Source organism: Humulus lupulus, chromosome 3 (assembly GCF_963169125.1).
Source record: "Humulus lupulus chromosome 3, drHumLupu1.1, whole genome shotgun sequence".
Lineage (NCBI taxonomy): Eukaryota > Viridiplantae > Streptophyta > Magnoliopsida > Rosales > Cannabaceae > Humulus > Humulus lupulus.
The window spans coordinates 78,126,236-78,134,815 of record NC_084795.1 but is presented as its reverse complement, the minus strand read 5'-3'; positions in this window follow the sequence as shown (position 1 = coordinate 78,134,815).

The following is an 8,580-nucleotide window of genomic DNA, read 5'->3' as shown; positions in this document are numbered from 1 at the left end:
TTGTTTAACTTGTTATTTAAATTTGGTTTATGAGCTGGTTATTTGTTGACCAACCATCTATTTTTTAACATTTTTTGTTGTTTAAGACTCGTTACTAGACACATTTTGTCCTTTTTAATTTAAGAGTAATAAAAGAGACTACGCGCAGCGTGGTCGATTCTTGCTACAAATGTGCATGTGTGTTAATTATCCGAACAGTGTTCAACTGGTCGGTAAAATCGAACAGTGTTCAACTGGTCGATACATTCAAGCAGTGTTCAACAGCACGAATATTTTCCATATATTCTATGTGTTTCATGAGTAATTAACTACTCGAACAGATTCGGTCAAGTAGCAAGTGACTAAGGATCTTTCAACCCTCGATCACTTGGGGGGCACGTGGGGTATACTGGTATATAATTTAACACAGGAAATAACAGCACGAGTTAAGATATCTGTTTTTAGGCTGACTTGTAAATTTTCAAAGTCCAAAAAGGCCATTAAGCTAACTTGTTTGACAAAGCTTAAGTAACTTTGAATTTTTTAAAAAAAAATTTCAAGTTAAAAGCAGATATTCGTGTGACAATAAACATTATGCTCATAAAATGTTAGAGCAATAAGAGTGTGAGAAAGTATACTTAGTATGGACTTATGAAATGTCTAGAATTTCAAAGTTAGAAAACTAAGTACTCATGCGAAAATATAAAGCATACATCAGAGTGACTTTACTATTCACAAAAAACTTATAACTTTTTAAGTCTAAGAAGACTTAGAATGTTTTAAGTTAACAAAGAAAAGTAAAGTATAAATGCCAACAGCTCGGCTGTACAAGAAAAATATCAAAGTTGCTAAGCAACAATTGTCTTCACAAGAAAACGGAGTAAACTACTGGCCAGGTACAAAGTTTAGCCGATCAGGTGCAAAGTTTTCCTAGTCGGGAGAGCAGATACAACTTCCCTGGTCAACTGAGCATATATCACTGGTCAAGTAGGAAACTCTATTGTTGAGCATGACTAACAACGATGAGTCCTTGGAGTGAATCAAACGAACATGAACAAATGAATGCAAAGTAAATACTACATAGTGAAAAAATGTCTTTGAGAAGAGAAGTCAATTTTTCCCCAAGATTGATTGAGAGAAATCGATCTCTCAAAATACTTTTGGGAGATTCAAACAAGGTGTTTTGATGGTATTTGGAGGGATAATTTTTTGGCATATGGCATAGCTTCCTAAGCATATGCCCGAGTGGTGGTGCCGCACATCCGAGGCTAAACGTCAAGCGGCTTGGCTGCGTGTCCGATCGGATAGGGCGTGTCCGAGCAGCCAGGCGTGCATTCGGAAGGTGGTGCCTTGGTGTCCAAGCGGAAGGAGGCTGTTTCCGATCAGCTGGCTACAAGGGTTTGATCGGCTAGGAAAGGGTGCTGCATCCGAGGAGCTGCTGGTTGGGCATCCGAGAAGCTGCATCCGAGCGGTCATACACACGCGTCTGGGAGAATGAGGCTGGACGTGTCTGAGCGGGGCATGCATGTCCGAGCGGTCATGCGCGCGCGTCTGGGCGGATGAGGTTGCACGTGTACGAGCGGGGCATGCATGTCCGAGCGGTCATGCATGTCCGAGTGGCTTAGATGCATGTCCAAGCAGCTTGGGGCATACCCATTGTCCGATGGGCTAGCTACCTGTCCGAAAATTGGGGTGTATGACCGAAGAGCCAGGCAAGCGTCTGAGCAGCAAGAAGCAATACGCCCAAGGGTTAGCAGTTAATAAATTATTTGGGTCCCGGGGACCAAACAGGCATTTCAAATCAGCTATTCAAACAAGCTCAAAGAATGGAATTTGAAGAAATCAAAAGAAAAGTTCGACCGTGGGTTCATTACAAGAGTGAAAATTACCGACTGGATGGAAGTTTTAGGATGACCTCAAAAACATTTTGCTAGAAGAAAAGTTTATTATGCGAGTATATCATATAATAAACTTGGGGGGCAAATGTTATCCCCAAAAATTGGAGTTCGATGACGTGGCAATAGAAATGACAAATGGCAAGGAATGGTTGGGTGATCTGGCTTAGGAGTGACCTGGTAAACCAGTGAAGAATTTTGACTGGCCAGTCACATGTTTGTCTGCCCAGGCATGACCTTGTCCGACCAGTCACATGTTTGTCTGCCCAGGCATGACCTTGTCCGACCAGTCACATGTGTCTGCCCAGTCATGACCTTGTCCGACCAATCATGACCATGTCCGACCAGTCATGACCATGTCCGACCAGCCAAGTGCATGTCTGCCCAGCCAGGTGCATGTCTACCCAGTCAGGTGTGTGTCCGCCCAGTGAAGGTTTGGCCGACCAGCCTGAATGTGATATGGATCGAATAGACAGAGCAGGGCTACGTGAAAAATCCCAGAAATGACTCCAACAAGAATCGGTCTTGGCTTGCGCGGGAATCTCTCAGTTTATCCCATGAATATAGTGTATTGTTATATTTTGAATATTACTGTAAACTTCCCATCTAAAATGAGACCATTTTTCTTTTCTCTAAACCGTCTCTTCAAAAACCGAATAGCAACATCATCTGAATAAGCATTGTCCACCGTAACGGCAAATAATTTTGTTATGCTCCAATCATCTAAACAAATCTCAATCTCTTTGCCTATAGTCCCCCCCTTGTGATCTACCACTTAACAAAAATTTATGATTATTTTCTGATAGTGGAAATCAGAGTCAACCCAATGCGCCATGATGACCATATAGTTCAAATTATGAATAGAAGTCCATGTATCAGTGGTGATGGATAACCTCTCATGCTTTAAAATATTTTTCAATTTCTTTTTCTCTTTAGCATACAATTTCAACACATCATGAGCAACAGTCATCCTGGAATGGATAACATACCTAGGTTGTATGGTTCTAACAAATTTTCGGAAACCCTCCCCCTCAACATGTCTAAAAGGTAACTCATCCAACACAATGTACTTTGATAAGGCAAACATGCATGCCTCTTTGTTATAAGCCATCGAAACTAAAGTTGTTTCCCCCTCCTTCCCTCCTTTCACCGGCTCAAAACTTAAAATCTTTTACTTTTTCTCATCAACCTTATATATACTAAACTCACAAACATTCCTAAAGTGATTCCATAGATGACTAGTCCCATGCTTTCTACTATCACAGAAGAACTCACTGCCACAATAACAACAAATACACTTAGGTATCTCTTCTTTGTCGTTAGGAACAATTGGGGGAAATTTTTCAAAATGCTCCCAAATATTTGACCATTTTGTTTTTTTTTTATCCAAAGGAGGTTTCTCTCTTTTTTACCCCTTCTTTCATGTATACCATGTGCCTGATCTGTAGGAGTTTCATTATTGGTAGGTGGAGGTGGTGGTGGAGTTTCATCTACTTGATCTTGATCAATATCTATAATCTATAGAGCACAAAGACATATAATATAATGATTAACAACAGAGCATACCTAAAATCCACTAATCTCGTCCAATCCACTACAACTAAAATCCAACATTACAAACACCAAACCAAACCACATATACAAAATAACAAATACAATCAAGCAAAACAATCCAACATTCCAAATATCAAATATACATTACACTAATAATTATAACAATTTTAATTTTACATATACAATCAAGCAAAGTCATTGAAACTTCTAAATATCCAATTCCAAATAGCAATTTCAATTTTATCTCACTACAATTTTAAGTTTATAAATTTATATTAAATCAAAACTCAAAATCCTATATCAAAATTAAAAATACAAATTCACCAAATGCAAACAAAAAAAACATTATATTATATTCATCAAAATCAATTAATCATCACATATACATATATATATTATATAATCATATCAAAAAATATAATATAAATATATATAATTAAATTTAAATATATATATAACTAAACCAACCTTGGCTTGGCTTGGAAGTTGACACTGGCAAGGAGGAGGACGTCGCCTAGCCGTCGCCTAGCTGCCGAACCCACGGAGGACGACGCCACCTAGCCACCGAGGAGGACTGAGACTCTGAGAGGGAAAGCGCAATAGAGTGAGGAGAAGAGTGGTCGACGTCCGTCTGGGGTGGGCGGGGCGGGGCGGCGTCTGGTTTGGGTGGGTAGCATCGGCGTCTAGGTGGTTGGCTTGGTGGTGGTGTAGTGAGGCACTAGTTGAAGGGAGGGGAGGGGGTCGAGTAGCCCTAGGTTTAGGTTAGTTTCTTTTTGTTTTTTTGTGTTTTTTTATTTAACCCCCTAAAACTAAAAAAAAAAAAGTAAAAAAAAAATGAATAACATTCAGTCGGGTTCGGGTTTGATTTAGCCACCTAAACTTGACCCGATGAAGCCTCGGGTTGAGCCCGACCTGACCCAACTTCATGGGTTTTAACATTATTTCGGATGTGGGTCCTGCGGGTTGTCGGGTTTTTGGGTCCAAATGTGCACCCCTAATGGTAATAACTCAACTCAATTAATGTTGTGATTGGTTAAATACATGGTTGTTGACCACGATTTTGGCCAACGACGAGTAGACGCAAAAACGACAATGAAGACAATAGCCTTGAATAGAAAATAAAAATAGCACGACCAATTTTATAGTGGTTCAGCCCCAATTTTTTTGATAATAGCCTAATCCACTTGGAGTTGTGATATATGTAGCCTACACTTAAGATCAGATGAACCTAAGCCAACTGAGTTTCTTAAGTGTAAGTAGAAAAATACAAAGTTTCTATCTCTAGAGAATACAAGCTTTCTCTCTCTAAGCTTTCTTAGAAAATTCCCCAAGAATGTCCCAAGTCACAGTCCCAAATTCTCAAAATTAGAGAGTCTAAAAGTCTCCAAAAAGATCAAATCTCCTAAAATGATGTCATGAGCCCTTTATTTATAGGCTCATGGATCGTACATGAAAAATATCCCGTTTTGACGGGGTCCTTGGTTGTTTCAACCAACTTTAATTAATAAAGTAATAAAAAAATTAAAATTACAACAATATAGTTATTACTTCGAGAAATCTGAGAGATTCACACGGTAGTTACGAGCGATTCGGGTTGAAGTTATTACTGAGATTCTGTAAAGAAGTCACTGGACAGTTAACTCCTGAGATTCTGACACATCCAATCGGCTACACTCCTCAATCTAACATAGTTGGTCGAGTGAAACCCCTTTTTGACATAACTGGTCAGGTGAACCCCCTTTCTGATGTAACTGGTCAGGTGAAACCCCTTTCTGAGGTAACTGGTTGGGTTAAACCCCTTTCTGATGTAACTGGTCGAGTGAAACACTCTCTGACCAGTTAAATCCTTACATGTTCGGATAAACTGCCCTTCTGATGTGTTTGGTCGGGTAAGACTCCCTTCTGACCAAACAAAATTCTTATCGAGTCGGGTAAATCGTTTCTTGACCAGTTAAACCCTTTCCTGGTCGGACGAACACCCCTTCCGATGTGTCTAGTCGGGTAAGACTCCCTCCTGACCAATTAAATTCCTATCTAGTCAGGTGAATTATTTCCTGACCAGGTAAAACCATCTTTTGACCAGTGATATCACAACTCCGTAGGTCATTTTCTACACTTCCCTTGGTCAACACATTTATTAACCATTAATGTGTCGCTTGATGATCATGCACTGCCACCTGTCACTTCTGATTGCCACGCATCGAACTGAAATTTTGGGGATAACATTTGCCCCCCAATTTTATTATATGATTTAATCGTATCATAAACTTTTTCTCTAGCTAAATGTCATTGAGGTTGTCCAAAAGCTTCCACCCAGTAAGTAACTTTCACAAATAATAAAAGTCCGACCAATAAATCTCCAAAAATTGAATAGCCAATGAGAAATTCAGAGAATATCCTAGCAGTTTCCTCCATGTGGTGACTCACCAATAACTTTAATATTTTATGTGTCCCAAAATTCCAAAAAATGACTTTCTATATTCTCCCGTCTTTTCAAGTAAACCCACAACTGAACTTTTCAGGCCATAAAAATGACACTTATCAGTCCCAATCGTGGGAAAGAGAATACTAAGAGTTTTTAGGGTAATTGAAAATTTCCTCCTTTCCCTTTATATAGGCCCATGCATGCTTATCCCTCACAAGCAAAAAATACATCACAAAAAAAAATTCCTCTTGTCTTGGCTGACTCTCCTCCAAAGCTCCAAGGTGCTTCACTTCCTTCAAGTAGATCAAAGGCTTCTTCGAGAAACCAAGTGTTTTCCCTTCCATTTGGGTAAGTTCTTCCTCCTTTGGCTTCATTTTTAAGCATTTTGTACTTTAAAATTCTGCACAAATATTGGTTAGAATAGATGAATGCCGAAACCCACTTTTGATATGCTCTCCTTTCAATTTCACTTTAGGTTAGGCTTTGGGTTAGCCAATTTCACTTTCAATTTCATGAAAAATTGAAGAAAAAACAATTTCTCATCCTCCATTACATATTTGGGTTCATGGGTTTGCATGAACTTTAAAGTTTTCTTGAAACTTTTTTAAACCCTTGAAATTTCCTCTTTGATCTTGTTGTTGTACTCCATGAATAGGAAAACGTGTTTGTGCCACACGTTTTTTAGCGAACTTGTGCTTGTCGGGGGATGAATTTTTTTTCCTAAAAACAAAATCATAGTTCAGATTCGTGTGTGTGACTGATCGGAGAGGCATTCTCCTACTCGAATTGTCTTGCTCCGATCGGATTCCTTGACTGCTCGGAACACATGTGAGCTGCTCAGAATTATGCTTGTGGTGGATCGAGTTCGCCTTGGCTGGTCAGAACCTGTGCCTAACCGGTCGGGTAGGCCCTAACTCCTCGGATACTTGCTAGCCGACCAGACAATGCACCACTCGAGTGCCACGACTCCTAAGACACTTGCTCCTCAGCATCACTTAGTCAATCGGATGATATCTTCGTGTCACGGTTATACACCATTTGGGTGTCGTGGCTCCTCAGAAACACCGAGCTGCTTGGACTATGCACCCAACCACCCGAGTTTGTGCGCAATAAGCCGAACATACAACCTCATAATTTCAAAATACATAGCACAAAACTATAGGCCTAATGTCCCCGAACACATGACACCCAAAAAAATTTCCTTTTTCTTTGTGAATTGCTTAAAATTATCACTACTGTTCACATACATTTTTATCTGGGCAGTAAAATGTTTTCATTGATCAGAAACTTTTTTGCTGCGCAGTAAATATTTTTACTTTGCATTCATTTTCTGTTTGGTTTACTCACCTCCTCGTATTTTTTGTAGATGAATCGTTTTGACTACAGGGGAGGTGACAACCAAACAGACTCTGATTCCTCATCTCCTGCTTCAAGTGATACCCTTCTGAGCAACGATTCTTCTTCCAAATCTCCAAGCAAACAAACTCTGGAAGACCGTCTTCGTCATCTCAAGAAAATCCTTCCAAGATCAGCTTTATACTTCCTTCACCAAGATCAGTTCCTTAAGTAGCAACATCAGCACCAACCAATGAGGGTGAAAAAGCCCAATCGACTCCCCCAGGAACAAGATCCCCAAGTAGCTCGTAGAGCAACGCAAAAGGTGGTGGAACGAGTGCCTTTCGTTGGATAAAATTTATTAGAGGAGGTTGACACTGAATCCTCTTCAAAGACTCCTTAACAAGCACGAAAAACAAGTAAACCCAATAGAAAGGCTACCCAAACTTATGCCACAAAAATTCAACAAACTGCTACACTCAAACCGAGGAAAGAAGAGGACCGTGTGCCTTCATGGTTCGTAGCTAAGGCTTCTAAGCTGAACTCCAAAATGCTCGATAGACACATTCAAACTTTGGGACTTGAAGGAGTGAATGCGGTATGCCCGCACCCATACCAGAGAGCCAATAATCCTGGTGGTGCCTATTGTGCCTGGTCTAGGTATCACATTTAGATCAATAGCAGATTACTTTAATGTTTCTCCCTTCCAGATTGCTCCAAACAGGATACAAGCCTTGTCTGCCTTATACATTCTCTACCACTTCCAGGTTTGGAACCCACCTACCCCTCATGAGGTACACTATTTGTTCGATCTTAGGACTAACCCTAGCCACAAGAATACATTTTTTTCCACCTCTTTCATTGGCAAAAAGGGGTTAAGTATCTTCATGGAATTGCCCATAAATCAAATCCTGGAAAGTATTATACAAAATACTTTCTTACTCCAGACATCAAAGCTAACAACCTGGCTTTTACGCATGCAGGCCCTTTTAATCAACCTCTCCCAACCAGGAAAATGCATTCCCGAGCAGAGGATCTCACTAACATGCCCATTGAGGAGAAGGATGTTAAGTAGTTGGGCACCTTGGAGAATCTTCAATTGGCGGGGTTGTTACAAAACAACCAAGCCATTGTTGTGGGCAGCACTACTGATGAAGCAGATTCGACTGATCAGTCTAACGTAGAAACCAAAGTAGTGACTGACCAATTCTCTCTTGAACCATCCCCTCACCACGCTGATTAGGTGGTCTTATCATTAGAAAGCCTTTTCTTGAAAATTCTCACCATCCCGCCTTCCCTACCAGGCCTGGCAAAGGAAAAAGCATTGAGCTTCTTAGAGAAGACACCTCATCGTCGGAAGACAAGGACGAGATTTTCGATGAAATTCTGAAC